At 43.6% G+C, this 16,029-nt stretch overlaps 2 long non-coding RNA genes across 4 annotated transcripts in view; one reads left to right on the top strand and one right to left on the bottom strand.

Annotated features, from left to right (window-relative positions):
• LOC148686165 (uncharacterized) overlaps nucleotides 1–8,861 on the bottom strand; it is an 85,411-nt gene extending 76,550 nt beyond the window's left edge. For all 3 annotated transcript variants that reach the window (XR_015948851.1, XR_015948852.1, XR_015948853.1), the window contains exon 1: nucleotides 8,698–8,861. This is a non-coding gene — a long non-coding RNA (uncharacterized LOC148686165). The remainder of the gene's footprint in view (nucleotides 1–8,697) is intronic.
• LOC148686166 (uncharacterized) overlaps nucleotides 1–16,029 on the top strand; it is a 202,510-nt gene that overhangs the window by 9,190 nt on the left and 177,291 nt on the right. The window lies entirely within an intron of this gene.

Consider the following 16,029-nt stretch of genomic DNA (forward strand, 5'->3'; position numbering starts at 1 on the left):
GAAGTATTGGTGTAGATTGCCATATTTCATAAAGTGAAAATCCAGACACACAAGACGTTGAGCTTTTTTTCAGTTTTGCCCAAAGTTTTTGAAGAAATTCGCCAAAAACTACTCTTCTGACATGGGTTTCCCTGGACATTGCAGAGATTTCTGCCCAGACGCTGTTTCCAACAGCTGGATCCCGGCTATGTCTGGGAAATTCCGGACGTATGGGAACCCTAGGTGTGGTCATACATATTGCATTTCCGGGGGCTCCGTCACAGTGTTCTGTTGCACCAGAAGCGGTTTAGTCATGCTGGTCACATGACCTGGAAAGCTGTCTTCCTCGGCCTGAAGTGAGATGAGCGCCACACCCCATAGTTGCCTTTGACTGGACTTAACTGTCCAAGGCTCCTCTACCTTTTACCTTTACATATTGTTATAGGATTGAAACTGAGCTGGAAGTTGTCTCTGGCCGCCACAAGGGTTTCTGGGGTGAGGTGGCAGGCTTTGTCACCATTTGGACACCAAACACCATTTTGAATCAAGATGGCAGAGCAAAATATCAATTTGGTGTGACTTTGCCCATTTTCAAAAAACGTAAGTATGAATGCCTCTTGAGATATTGTCACCAAACATGGCACAAAAGTTCCATTTATGTCTGTATGCCGGGTGCCATTTTGAATTAAGCTGGTGGACCAAAATGTGACATTGGATTGACTTCACCTTATTTTGGCCATGACAGGTCCAAACTCACAATCCATTCAAAAATCTCAGTAATTTTTGGTTTCCAAAAATATCCAGGCAGTGCTGGACACTCCCTGCTAATGTATAAATAAACCTTATATCACTGAAAATGTTATCCATCTTATTATTCCTTCATTCCAAGGAAACTAAATGTAAGGACCCCTGAGATCTTTCAGTGCTCCAAGACTGGTATAGATGTAATATGATTGGACCAATATTATTTTTTACTTTGTGTTTTACGAGTACACATATGTACTTGTGTGCATTGATGAAATCCCAGACACTAAATAATCTTAACACAACATTGTGCACCATCTCATCAAAGTTGCTTTTTGAGGTGTTTCATCAATGCATACAAGGTGCATCTGCAAAACACCAGACAGAGTTGGGGTGGAATCAAATCAAGGATGCCTTTCCCCCAATCACATCAAGACTACTCTCCCCCCCCTTCTTTTCTTTCCCTGTGTACACAGCATGTGCCTTGGCAATCCGGAGTGGGGAGAGATGCAGATGAATAGAAAGGTGCAATCAAGTGCAATGTGCTTTGATTTTGGACATTCTCTTACTCATAGAGGAAGAGAAGCAGAATACAGGGTGGATGGAACCCACAAAGGGGGGTGAGGATGGAACAAAGGAAGTTCGTTTATTTATCCCTATTATAAAGCTATTTCCCATATTCTCTTTGTGGCACTTCAGTACCTTATAAGCACACAGATTCTGTGTCCAGGGCAGCTCCATCTGGTACGCAGGCTGAGACCCTACCTGCCTGCAGACTGTCTCGCCAGAGTGGTGCATGCTCTGGTTATCTCCCGCTTGGACTACTGCAATGCGCTCTACGTGGGGCTACCTTTGAAGGTGACCCGGAAACTACAACTAATCCAGAATGCGGCAGCTAGACTGGTGACTGGGAGTGGCCGCCGAGACCACATAACACCGGTCTTGAAAGATCTACATTGGTTCCCAGTACGTTTCCGAGCACAGTTCAAAGTGTTGGTGCTGACCTTTAAAGCCCTAAATGGCCTCGGTCCAGTATACCTGAAGGAGCATCTCCACCCCCATCATTCTGCCCGGACACTGAGGTCCAGTGCCGAGGGCCTTCTGGCGGTTCCCTCACTGCGAGAAGCAAAGCTACAGGGAACCAGGCAGAGGACCTTCTCGGTGGTGGCGCCCGCCCTGTGGAACGCCCTCCCATCAGTTGTCAAAGAGAAAAACAGCTACCAGATTTTTAGAAGACATCTGAAGGCAGCCCTGTTTAGGGGGGCTTTTAATGTTTAATAGATTATTTTATTTCATTTTTCTGTTGGAAGCCGCCCAGAGTGGCTGGGGAAACCCAGCCAAATGGGCGGGGTATTAATAATAAATTATTATTTTTATAGAGAGAAAAGACAGGTGCCATCTTCCTAGGACAATCCATCTTAATGCTAGGTCCTGCATTGCAGATTGTATACCCTACATTGGGTCTGCAATTGCTTCATTAAGTCATGCATTTGAATACATGAGTGCAGTTGACATACATAAGTAGCATGAGAGCAGCTGATTCCTAAATTACCCAACAAGTAGAGCAACCCAAAGCAGTATAACCACTGATAACAAGTAGATATAGTCTTTGTACAATAAAACTACCTCCCTGTAAAGGCATAGGCTGCAGTTTGACTTGAGAGAGGGAGGGAGAGGGGTGTGGATCTTCCATATGCAAAGAATCAAATTAATTTTCTGTGGAGGAGTTCTGTGGAACTGCCAAAGCACATATATCTAAGGTTCACTTACAGCATGTGTTCAAAATTCACAAGATCTTTTCCAGATGATGCCTACAATAAAGATCATTTAAAACTATTAGCCCCTTACATTTTGGAGAGGGGGTTTATAAAGGACCAGTTCAGTCTTTTCAAACCCAGAAAGAAAGGTGGGTTATTTGAGCAAAATGAACCTTCATTCCCATCAGTGATCGTAATGGAACTATTGCAAGTTATTACAATGATCGATCCCCACATCAAATGGGGGGGAACCTTTTGCGTGGTCGCGCGCAGCCCCCCCCGATCCCAAATAATGCCACTCCTGGGAGTTCAGGCTGGCCTCATCCTCCCCAGGCTGGATACCTGAAGGCCTCTGCCTACCTCAGGCAATCGTCCAATCCCGTCTGGGAAGGTGTTGCCAGGGGATTGGCCAGGTAAGGGGAGGGACTGTCCTGCCCACACAACAGAAGGTGAATCTTACCTGTAAAGCGGCAGTCGGCTCCAGAGCTTCTCCCACCCTCCCCTCCCTCAGTTAACTCTTCTTTTGCAACGTAACCTCTTCTCCACAGGTACGCAGGCGCTGCTACATCAAGGTCACTGTTGAAGGGCCGGAAATGAATTTTCCTGCATTGGCAGGTTTTGCCTTTCCCATAGCAAAACGTCACAACTTTGGCGGTTTTAGGCCTTGGGTGGAATCCTTTAGTCTATCATCCTGAAGTGGGGGGGAGGGGTGAAGTGGTGACCCACACCACCCTTGCAGCGGTGATGCCAGGGTTCCCCGTTAAAGGGGTCTGGGAAGGATAAACGCCCAGTGCGTGAGCCAAGGTCTCCCTACATCTGAAACTTAATAAAGTTGTAGCCAATTTTAATCCCATAGCGAGTTGTCTTGAGTCATTATTCCACTCAGGGGTTGCCTGGGGTTAGGGGGACTCCACCTGTCCACGCAATGTTGATACTTAATGATATTAATTGCCCATTGAGGAACAGATTTTAGGACAGCCAATTAGAAGGTCGGTTCATGGTTTTCCACAGGCTTCCTGCCTGGCCTTTTTCACAGGCCAGTATTATCAACAATGTTGCTATCAATTGCTTCTAAACCATATGGCCCAAGATGAGACATAAAATGTTCTTTCTCCCAAGTCTTATGGGCGTGCACCAGCTCTCTGTGGATAGCACTGCCATTCTGAGGTTTTGGGGAGTCCTAAATAGTAGCTGTGCTTTGCCTATCTCTTCCACACTGTGAGACGCCTCGCACAATGCAAAACGCTTTCGTCTTGCGAGTTTTGTGTTGCGCGAGGCATTCGACTTGCGAGGTACCACTGTAGTTGAGGAAGCATGGGTTACATACCTGCATTACAAAGTAGCCCGATATTGTAACATCCTTTTTGCTGGGGGAGTTAGAGAAAAGTGTGACAACCCTGAAGTATATTCCCGGCACAAAATCTGCAGGAGGTGAAGGGAGCTAGGGAAACAATTGAAGGTTTCAGGTATGGGTGGGGAAATGTAATCTGAATGTCAAGGCTACCTTTAGCTAGCTAGCAGACGGATACAGTGAAAAACAAACCAAAGGGTAGACCTGAAACACAACTTTCTCTGAGGCCAGGTCTATCCAGGCCTTGCTGCTTTCCAGTTGCCAGATCTGTTATCTGATGCTAGTTATGGATGTTGATTTGGAATATTCACTCTCAGCCTCGGAAAAATCCCCGCAGGTGCCCATGTCCTTGGGTTCCTCATTATTTAGCCCAGGGTAGCTTAAGTACCACTTATACCGTGTTTCTCATATTATAAGACATGTCTTATATTTATTTTTTCCTCAAAAAAACACACTATGGCTTATTTTCAAGGGATGTCTTATTTTTTTCCTCCTCCTGCTGCGGCTGGCATTGCTGCTGCGCCTATCACTATGTCTTATTTTCGGGGTATGGCTTATATTCCTTGAATGCTTAAAAATCCTGCTATGGCTTATTTTATGGGTATGTCTTAAAATATGAGAAACAGGGTATTTCCCAAAACTGATCACTGAGATCACCCGGAGGAGCACTGTTAGTGGTCTCCCATGGACTGGAAGCACACCTCAGGTCAAAGAGAAGTCATGCTTCGGTGTTGTGGACCCAGCTCTATGGAAGATCTCCTACAATAAGTCAGACAGGCACTGTCCCTGCTGAGTTTCAAATGCCTAATTAAAAACATTTTTGCCTCTGGCCTCACCCACCACTGACATGTGGTCCCTGGACTGAAAAGGGATTCTCAGTCTTGGTGTAAAGAAACCACTCAGCTGAGAGTTAAATAATAATAATAATAATAATAATAATAATAATAATAATAATATTTGTACCCCACCCATCTGGCTGAGTCTCCCCAGCCACTCTGGGTGGCTTCCAATCGAATATCAAAACAATACAGCAATAGCACAATTACAAAAGTCGCAAACAATACATAAACCATATCAAAAAATACACAACCGAATGGAAAACAATTTTGACATGAATCAAAATCTAAAACTAAGAATACATCCTTAATGCAGTTTAAAATAACATAGGTAAAAAATAACAGGAATTTAAACAAATAGCAAAACAAAATGGAGCCCTCTCTGTCCAGCAGCAGCAGCGGCAACAGTCCTTTATAAAGCCCATCAGGCCCCGCCCTAGGCGAGGTGGTGAGTGGCAGGACTGGGGCCTTCAGGCGCTGAGCAGGGGGGTCCACTGAGCAACAATGCACTCAGTGGGCCGTACTTCTGAGCTGATGTGTAGGATTGCACTGTTCGACTCCCATGGTGCTGATGCCAACCCACCATTTCTGTGCCATTCAGCAAACTACCCTTGCTATGTCATCCCTGCCCCTTCTCTGCCCCCCTCTGCTCTTTTCCTGACCCCTTTGCTTGCCGCAGTGCAGTTCTTACGACTGTCTTTATTTTCCCTATCTCAGAGACACCGAACTGGAGTTGTGCCATTTTGGAAATCCCCAACTCAGCCGTTCTCAGCGAGAACAAAATAGGCCAGAGGCTAGAGTTTCATTTGAATATAATATTTTTAATGCTCTTGGCGGACTTTGGGAAACCTCACTGAATCTCTTCCTGGCTTGGAACCCTTCCTGCCATTTCCTGGTTCAGAAACCATCCTTCCTACTCTTCCCACAATCAAGGAAGACTCTGCCACAGCTCATTTACGATGCTTTCCTAAAACTGATGTGACAAGATCAAGTTCCATTTACAAGGGTCAGGGAGTGTAGTCATTAGCTATAGCTCAAGCAAAATCCCACCGTGCAATCGCACAGTTTTGGCAGCAGCTCTGAAGAGTGAGTCTTAAGCCTTTGGAAATACGACGACGTATACAGTAGGAAATTTCCAATTGCAAAGGAAATGGTAATGACTCGAGCAACGGTTAGTTCTCACACTTTTAAGGACAAGTAGCGGCAATGTGAATCATCAAAAATAAATTTGAAGTCTGTTTCTTGGTTCTTGAGGGTCTGCAGGTGTGCCAAAGCATACATGTTCTTCATACTTTCCAGTATCGGCAAACCAGAGCCTCTCACTTGAGAAAAATATCCCCTATTCCAACAGCGTCTGAGGTCGATTCCCAGACTCCAAGTGATCTGCATTTGTAGGGGAAGGCTGTGCAACCCATTTTCACAATTAGGGTAGAATGGAAGGCTGTCACAAGGCATTTACATCTAACCGATCAGGACAGTTCATGTGGGTGCCTCCCAGATGTTGTTAGCCTACAACTACTATTATCCCTGACTATAGGCTATGCTGACAAGGCCTGATGGGTGGTGTAGTCCGACCACATGGCCTCTCTCTGTCACAGACAGATATTGTGCTATCGTTCATAAACAACCAATATAGTTCCCTGCCCTGAGGAGTTTACAATCTAAACGCCATGATCCCAACAGCACTTTTGTGACTGGGCTTGAGCTGACAGGTTCGGATGGAGGGGGGGGAGGAAGAATCAGATAGCGGACTGAATTGTGGGAACCTTGTTTGGGAGGTATCTCCTCATTCCACCCCTAGTCAGTTTACAGTGGTACCTCTGGTTAAGAACTTGATTCGTTTCGGAGGTCCGTTCTTAACCTGAAACTGTTCTTAACCTGAAGCACGACTTTAGCTAATGGGGCCTTCTGCTGCCGCCATGCTGCCAGAGCACAATTTCTGTTCTCATCCTGAAGCAAAGTTCTTAACCTGAAGTATTATTTCTGGGTTAGCGGAGTTTGTAACCTGAAGCGTTTGTAACCTGAAGCATTTGTAACCCAAGGTACCACTGTAGAAGGGTGAGCAGGGATGCTGGCTCTCTCCTCCCACAACACTCTTGCAGAGTGGAGAGCCTCTTGGGAGGTCTTTGATCAGCCAAGTGGGGAGGCTGAAGAGGAGGTGGCAGCAAATCAATAGGAGGATGCAGTCTTGTTACCTAGATCTGTCAGTGGGGGCAAGCCCACCTGCCTCGACCGAGTGTGTGCTTGCAATCTTGATATTCCTGCAAGGCAAGAGAGTTTTTGCAAAGGAGCACACCACGCATTTGGTGGGAGGGTTGGGGGAACTTGTTGGGATATCTTCGTTGCTTCCTTCCAGTTCTGAACTTCTTGCCTGGCTCCTTAACTCATGAATCATGAGTCCTGAGCACTGTTTCTGCTACGGAACATGTACAGTTACTTGCCTAAATAAATATCTCTTTCCTACTTCCAAGTAAGAGCTTCTATCAGCATTCATTGAGTGGTAGGCAGGACACTAAAATTAAACTAAGAGGCAGCAATAGAGGGGTGGGTGGAATACACAGGCAAGGGTAACACAGAAAGTATATGTGTTGAATTTCAGCTACACATACTTACAAATTAGTTTCAGGGGAGAAATTGAGTCACTAAAAGACTGATCTATGAATGTCATGGAAAATGAGCTTTTCGAATAGTGATGTTGCTGAGGTTTATGCTTCTGGCTTTGGAAATAAGACCCTTAGGAATTAAGCACTTGCAATGCAAACCCCAAATGTAAGGTGGCCATAATGACCCACACATTCTTCTCCAGTTGAAAGTTTTATCCAGACTGGAGAAGAACGTTCCTCTTCTCCTCCACTTTATCTGGTTGGTACTCTGACAGTGGTAAATTCTTGGCTTACACATAGCTGCTTTTAACACAGTAATGGTAGCCAGACTTTGAATTCAAATAAGGTGGAAGTGATGCAAGGATCAATAATTGCAAAACAAGAATGTGATGCAGATTTCTCAGGTGAAGCAATGAAGTGTATGGTTTAAATTTAAGGGGAAATTATTGCAAGATATTATACTATTGGCATCTCAAACCAAACACGGTGAACAGGATCTACAAAGTGAAAATAAAACAAGCTTGTTGGCAGGCAAATTTGCCCACAGCAAATTTGCTTACCTATGTGGTGAGCATGTCTTGCCATGTGAGCAAGGTTAAGAAGGTGGTCCTTAGAAAAATCAAGGTATACCAGTACATACCAATGCAACAGTACTTTTTTGACCAAAAGTGCACGGCTCCTTCATATCAAACCATCTAACTGCTGCCAATCTTAAAATAGCAAAAAAGGAGAAATTCATAAATACCTACATGTAAATTAATGGATTGGCAGAGTCCGACAATTGTCCAAATTAAGACAAAGGTTCAAGGAAAGTAGCATAACGAAAACAGGTATTGTAGAACAATGTCCTTTGTTCATTTTTGAAAGCAGAATTATAATATGGATGATCCATAAGTAAACATATACCTAAATTCCACTCACCTTTTTTATATTCTATGATCTGGAATCTTGCAGATTGATGCTTTAAGATACAGTTTTGATACTGCAATGTATGGTGTGTGTGTGTGTGTGTGTGTGTGTGTGTGCGTGTGTGCGTGTGTGCGTGTGTGTGTGTGTGTGTTACAATATATGTTGTTCTTTTGCAATTTTTGTTGGGCATTGCTTCAGAAGCATTTCTTGGGAAGCAGTTTGTAAATCCTCAGTTCATTAGTCAGTTTTGTAAAATGCTTTTCTAACTGTAATCTCTCCCCACCCCCCCCACCCCGTGTGTGTGTGTGTGTGTGTGTGTGTGTGTGTGTTTATGCACAGAATAAAAAGTTGGATTGCATCTATCATAAAATTTATTTTTGGACTTTGAATGAGAAGGTCTAATAGGCACCAAAAGTGCAACGTTTGTTTCTGACCTAAATCCGGAATGGTTTCTCATTCATGTATATGCTTCTTTATCCGCCCCACCCCCTCCCCCCCCACATTGATGCTGCACTAACCTGAAATTACCCGAAACAGCTTGTAGATGCTCAAAAGGCGCAGGTTTTCCCACCTGAATTCCTACCCGGGAGAGGGCGGGAGCTCGGGGTAGCTGGTTTTCATTTCAGCGTGTCTCAAAGAGATCAGTTCCTGCGCTGAAAGACAAGCCCAAGACAATGTTTTACAGAGCAGAAGATATTGTGAGGGACCAATGATCACATAAGTGGTTCTCACGGCTTGGCTTGGCACTGTGTGCCAGGTTGCACATTAACCTCTTTCACTTCATTTTACCCAGTTTACTCAACATTCTCAAGCGGTTGCTTTGTCAATTGTTCCTCCTGCTGATGTTTCGACAGATGATAGCCCCTTGATGCCAGCTTAGCACTGCTAATAAGAAATAGGCCAGCACGAAACTTTAGACCGAGGAGGCGTTCTTGCAGAATGGAGCTGGAGTGGGTGGGGAGTGGGGGATTGATGCTGAATGATCATTACATTTCGCTAAACCGACCATCCCACTTTCGTTTCTTCCGCATATGAAGACAATACTCACGTTATCCTATAAGCAAAGTATTACATGAGCAGATGTGTAGATGTCCGGGGGGGTGGGGAGTCTTTTCTGCTCTGCTGTATTCTCAGCACCTATTAATGAATACTGAAGGGCAGTTGCGCCGGTGCCGGTGCCAGGGGGACGTTAGCAGGATAGCCACAAGTATAACCACGGTTGCATAACAGAGGGAATATTTGTGGTGTACAGTGGAACCTTGGTTTTTTAATGTAATCCGTTCCGGAAGTCTGTTCGACTTCCAAAACATTTGAAAACCGAGGATCAAAGAACTGTCAGCAAGTTCAATGGGGGGGGGGATGAAAAACACGCCTCAGAAGCTGTTGAACTTCCGAGGCACGTTAAAAACATTAGGAAGAACTTCCTGACAGTAAGAGTTGTTCGGCAGTGGAATTTGCTACCAAGGAGTGTGGTGGAGTCTCCTTCTTTGGAGGTCTTTAAGCAGAGGCTTGACAGGCATATGTCAGGAATGCTTTGATGGCGTGTCCTGCTCGGCAGGGCGTTGGACTGGATGGCCCTTGTGGTCTCTTCCAACTCTATGATTCTATGAAAAAGTGGAAGCATTCACTTCCTGGTTTTTGGCGTTCAGCTTCCAAAACATTCAGCAGCCAAGATGTTTGAAAACCAAGGTTTGACTGTATTCCAAGACACAACAAGATACCAAATAATTTCAGATCATGTTGGCAGTTCTGTAACCAAGGCAAGCCAAGTTTGTGTGCATCTCTCTCAGCTAGGGATGGGGTGTGTGTGGAAAGTTTGATTCAGTTTGCATTAGGTAGGTGAAGCTACTTAATTCACACATTCTGAAACAATGTACGAACTGAAACCCAGCAATCCACCCAAAGTTGCACTTTCCTGAATTTCGCAAGCGTGAGGTATGCATATTAGTGAAAATAACAAATGTACAATCCTGGGCAAAATTGCTTTGCAAATAAATATGCATATTAGGGAAAACAGCAAACAAACATGTACATTAGGGTAAAGCAAGTCTAGAGTGGGAGATTAGGGCGATGTCTGCTGTTTCTAGGAGTTCTTCTCATTGTAAGGCTTTTCTGGGTGAGCTGTGAATTTGTTTGGACACTGGGTGAGGACCCGGAGGCTGTGAGGGAAGGTGTATTAGAAGGAAAATAAACTGATATTTTTATACATTAGCAACTTTGCATTAATGTAACATTTTTATATGTAACTCTGTATTTTTGTAATAGTTTCAGTTGTCAGTTGTTGCTTCAGTTTTTTTGTACATCTCCTAGAGATATTTTAAAAAATATATTCAGCACTATAGAAATCAATCACTCAATTAATTTACACTAAAATGCCAAATTCTCAAGGACTTTTAAAAATGCAAATTGATGTGCAAGTTTAGAGAACTGAACTTAAAATTGGGAAAATGAGAACCTAAAAGTAACCAAAATTGGTAGATTAACCCATCTCTCTAGAGTCGGGGTCATCAGGTTTCAATGTTTGAGTCCTCTTAAAATAATAGGCACCCTAGTTCTCAACAGATCCAAAGCATTGCTGGCAAGATTTCATTGCATTTCCTTCCCTGGCGTTTCCACAAGGTGATCTTAGGGACTCAAATATCTCCTGTGGGTGGAGCTCATGTCGAACCCATAGGAGGGAAGAAGATGTACAATTCATACAGACTTTGGCTTTCCCCACTTCTGTGTAGTGTTATATATAATCAGCCAATTGCACATTTAGTCTGCTTTTCTCTCATACTAGAGATTACTTAGCAATAACAACCTTCTCACACAGGGCTTTTCCTGGGATTAATGACAGTCTGGGGGTCATCATCTCCTCCCAGTTAGTTATTAATCCTCAGGAAACACTTGGTGCCTTGATCGTTATTGCTTAATTAGCATTGAGAATGTGTGTGTGCTGGAGGGGAGCTGTGTTAGGTTTCTTTTCATGTGCCCTGTGAACGGCGGTGGAAGGGCTTTCTCTCATTAATTTGTTTTTGGGGGGTCGAGGTGGGAGAAGCCAGCCTTGAAATTCAGCACAAGGTTAAACCTATTTAAACAGTCTGAATTCCCTGTGAAATCCCAGCTAAAGCTCAGCATCTGCAGTGTATCAGGAAATGCATTTTTCCAGCTTTAACGGGGTAATTTTTTAAAAAAATAAAATAAAAATCAAGCATTGTTGTCAACAGGTCAGGGCAAGCAAGAGACAGTGATTGCGAGCAGAAACTGGTCCCCAAAGGGGGCCTTAGGGAGGAAGGGAAACCTTCAGGGGCAAGCAGAATAACAAGGCCTTCCCCTCCAACAGCCAAGTTTACAAGCCACGTCAAAAATAATTGTACATCAGGAATGTTTGTGCGTCTTTGCGTGTGATTCTCCCCACCCCCCACCCCGACTTCCTCGGTGTTCCAGGAAATGCAGGGGATTTGAAAATAGTAAGGCAGAAATCCCCCCTCCTCCGAAGAAAAAAAAGCACACATTTAGAAATGAATTGGTTCAATTAAATTCTTGCATTAATCGCAGGTGTTGAGCGTAAAATGGTAACTGGATTTTAATTGGTGTTGCTGCTGCCTTGGGAAGTGCTAAGTGCCCTGCAATTCAAGCAAGGGACTTAAAATGTTATTTCCAGACAAGGAAGAAGGCACTTTTTGGGTTTTGAGTTGTGGTGAAACATAAACACCTTCAAAATAACATCCCTAGTAGGGAATGAAAATATATTAAATTGATATTTTATTAGCTTTCACGATCTCCCCCTTTCCCCCAAACAGAAGAAACCCAGAGCTGCACCCTTCTCCGTCGCTAGGGAAGTGAAAACATAATGATCAGGGAACCATGGTAGGCATTCTAATCAGTGAATTAAACTGCAGAAAGCAAAAGAAGCCTATCGAAATTGTAATGCTCATTGAATGGAGAGCAGAAGTGTCCTTCAAAAAGAAACCATTTGGCATACGCCTTCAACAAAGTTGGTGCAAAGCCTGTAGCTATTGTAGGCACAGCCCTGCTCCATAACTCACTTCTCAGCAACAATTGTGAAGTGGAGAAAGCCATCTCTCTTACAGCCCTGCAAAGGAAGCTTCATCACGCTGAATCAGACCAGCTCAGCATTACCTACAGCGATTGATAGTGCATTTCTGAAATTTCAGAGAGGAAGTCCTTCCTAGTCCTACCTGAAGATGACAGGGATTGAACTAGGGGCCCACTACTGAGCCACAGCACTTTCACATTGTAGCTTTGCGATTATAGTATACTATATACACAATATACAGCAGCTTTTCCCAACATGGTGCCTTCCAAACATTTGAGAGTCTAAACCTCATGAGTCCCTGGCAGCATGACGAACGATGGGAGTTTTAATCCAAAACATCTGCAGCCTGCCATTTTGGGGGAAGCTTGTATGCAGTATCTACAAAATCCGACTACGGAATATATTATGCATAGAAAACAGAATATATTATAAACAGATATAAGCCAATGCATTTGATCTGCATAACTGACAGAGGCCACCACGTGCAGCTTTTCTTGGTGTGGAATTTAAATTTATTTGATGCAAACATTTGTGGTATGCATGTGTGCACATGTGCAGGCATTCTTAACTTCTTCTTTCCCACTACTCACTGTCATCTGACCTTTCCGTCCTACATTCTTCTTCTTCTTAGGGCAGGGGTAGGCAACCTAAGGCCCATGGGTCACAAGTGGCCCACAGGGGTCATTTAACCGGCCCACGAGCCACCCCCAAACCGAGCCGCCGCTCGGCGAGTCCCCACACGCTGCGCTAAATTGGCACAGCGCAGCGTGGGGACTCGCTTCTGCGGTGCCAGAAATCGCGTCTGCACATGCTCAGATACCGGAAATTGTGGGCCAAAGTTCCTACTTGGTGTTAGGCAGCTCAACATGTTGTAGCTAGCAAAAGATGTTAGTGACTGCAGGAGTATTTAATGCCAAGGTTAAGAAACAGAAATAGCAGAAGCAGTAGGAACCTGAGAGCTAAATGCCCCAGAGAGATCAATAAGAGCCCAAGTGTCACAATCAGAATTGTATTCTGCGTTTCTTAACATCTTGAAAACTTACTGCAGATGTTGCTTGGAAAAGCTTTTGTCTTGTTTTGTCTTGTCTTGTTTTGTTTTGTTTTGAAGCTGGGGGTAGCAGCTCTGTCTCATGGCTGCTGCAGTTTTAAAGTCAACATAAACTCTGGCCCAAATAGCCTAACCATCATTTCCTCAAAGCTAGCTGCACTTAAACCAAAATATAGTTTTATTTGGCTAACCCCAATATAGGATGTGGCTGCCAGGCTTTGGAACCACACAATCAGGTTTCAAGCAGACGCCATCAGAGCTGTACTGTTGTTTTAAATGGGAAAGTCACAAATATATTATTATCTATACCATCAGTATGTTCAACAAACAATTTTCACCATAACAACAGGTATGGTTTGGCTTGCAGCCAGCCTTCATTGCAAAAGTGGCCAGCATATTTCCAGGTGGAGTTTCAAAGGAATGAATGAACCATGTGATTTCTTGGTAGCCAGCAGAAATTTAGTGCCTGAATTTTAGTGCATATGAGCTCATGCTCGGGGATAGCTCAGCCGGTAGAGTATGAGACTCTTAATCTCAGGGCTGTGGGTTTGAACCCCACGTTGGGCAAAGAGTTCTTCGTTGCAGGGGGTTGGACTATATGACTCTACAATTCTATTATTCCATTGTTATTTGTTCTATTCAACATCAAACATAGAAGTTGAAAGAGATTAGGGTTCATTTTCCTTCACTTTATCGAATTTGCTTCTTTTTAAGTTCAAAGCCTCATCTACTTTTAATGAATAGTTTACTTCTCCTTACTTCTGTAAGCACCATGCCTTGCTCATAGTTATAGTAGTCAAAGGGAGAAGCCCCCGGCTGCCCAATGACTTGAGGATAGTAATGATATTTTAGAAACACTCTGAATCAGGGGGAATCTAGGATAGGCAGAACTGGGTATGTCAGGTGAGTGTAATCTATAACTCAACTATTGCTTTTGGTCGGTGGTAGCCATCATTCTTTCAACCATATTTTTTCCTGTTCTAAAAATCCCATTCTCTTAAAGGAAGGCTTTGTGAAACAAGTTAAAAGGACTGTTTTCAAAAGCCACAGAGAATCTATGCTCCCGGTGGGGTGGTTCCCCCATATTTCCATTCTGGCTTTGGCTTTGGACCCAGTGAGAACTAGAATTAGAAATGCTTCCATTTCTAACTTTAGGGCTGTGAATATAGCTGGGCATTGCATCATAGGAGTCATGAGGTGGAATTGATCAGTTATAAAGTGATAACATATAACTTCTGGGAAATGATATATAATGAATTGAAAAAGATGTTTAGGTATACCTTTCCCCAAAAAACCTGAAGCTTTTCTATTGGGATTAATGGGAGAGGAGATAGCAAAAGGAGACCTGAGATTATTTATGTACACTACAACCGCGGCTAGGACTTTATTAGCCCAAAAATGGAAATTACAAGAGATACCGACGATTCAGGAGTGGCAGACGAAAATGATTGACTATGCAGAGTTGGCAAAGTTGACCTGCGGGATCCGAAACTAGGGAGAGACAAAGTTCCAAAAGGAATGGAGCAAATTCGTGGACTACATGGAGAAGAACTGTAGAAGTTTAAAGACTGAAATAAATCCTACAAATTGGTTTTAAGTAGATGGACTAAAAGGAACTGCGAGATAAGAGTGGGAAAGAAAACCGAATGATGGGAGGGAGGGAAGTCAAAGCTCGGCAGAGCAAAATGAACTGAGATAGGTGAATATAAGATAAAACGCAAAAAATAAAATGAAATGTTTTTGTTTGTTGTTATTATTTGTTGTTTTTGTTGTTGTTTGGTGTTGTTTATTTGGAAAATTTAATAAAATTATCTTTTTTAAAAAAAAAAAAGATAACATATAACTTCACCTTTGGCTGTGAGAGGACAGCAGAACACAGGACAGAATGGACAGGTAGTTGTCCTGATTCTCATACCATGGGCATTTCTCATCTGTTCAGCTGAAAAGATGTGGGGAGGATGAAGCAAATGTGGAAATGGGGTGCCATATGAGCACAACGTGGGAATCTTTGCTTTAACAGATTGTTTCTGGCTTCCAAAAGAAATGCATAAGTGCAAACACCAATTGGGAATACACCAGAGGCTGAAGTAACAAAATGTTTAGAATATACTCCAAATGGGAATAACTTTGGCGGACGGGCGCAAACTGGTCTTAAGCTTCACAGAACGCTTCGGACAGAATGGGATAAGCCGGAGGTCCCGGGTCACAAGCATGGCAGGAGTTCACAGCTTGTACTTTATGGACAAGATCTGTATAGAAGTTGGGTGCCTCCACTTAATGACCAGCACTATATTCACGAGCTCATTTGGTTTTGTTCCCACTGTGTGCTTGAATGCTGCTGATGAGAAGGAATTAATTTTTATTGAGGACAACTCAATGAATTAAATGGGGGGAAGGAACCTTGCTCAGCTGGGTGGAAACGTCTTGGCAGACGGTGCAGCAGCCGGTCAGATTAGAAACACTTTACATCCCCCACATTGTGGAGGGGGTCTGATTCTAGATAAGCTGTGAGGCCACTTACTCCAAGGCCCCTTCGAAACAACAGAGGCATGCTGCAATCTCTTCTTTTGATTCGTCGCCCGGCCTTCCTTCTTTTTTTTTTGTCCCTAGATGCACTAAATCTGTTCATGAAGCCCAAACCTACCCCTCCCTTGGCCCCGCTTCTTCATTTCAACAAAACACCCAATAAGGAACTAATTGTTGTATGGTGAACTGGAGAAGAAGAAAAAGTGTTCGGAGTAATGTTATGGTCATGGAAAG

Source organism: Zootoca vivipara, chromosome 3 (genome assembly GCF_965207765.1).
Source record: "Zootoca vivipara chromosome 3, rZooViv2.hap1.1, whole genome shotgun sequence".
NCBI lineage: Eukaryota > Metazoa > Chordata > Lepidosauria > Squamata > Lacertidae > Zootoca > Zootoca vivipara.